Here is a 340-nt window from a genome sequence, read left to right on the forward strand (position 1 = left end):
ATTCCGCAAATTAGATGCGGGCCTTCTATTTTTTGGTTTTAAAAATGATTCCAGTACAAACGTTATCAGGCGCAGCCCATATGTGTTAAATAGTTTGTGTGAATATGTAATTTGTTTAAGGCAAAGTACAGCCCATTGAAAAAAAATATAGGTAAAATATAGCCAGTAAATCATCTTTTCTATTAACCAAGTTATCGGTTTAGTGATTAATTTACTAATTCAATTGAGTAAATGTTGAGGATTTGAATCTTACCTTAAATATGTAATAATTTATTAGACAAATGACAAACAGAATTTAAATATACAGAGAATTTATCCTTAACTTAACTTATATATTTAG

The sequence above is a fragment of the Arachis ipaensis genome, chromosome B07, assembly GCF_000816755.2.
Source record: "Arachis ipaensis cultivar K30076 chromosome B07, Araip1.1, whole genome shotgun sequence".
Lineage (NCBI taxonomy): Eukaryota > Viridiplantae > Streptophyta > Magnoliopsida > Fabales > Fabaceae > Arachis > Arachis ipaensis.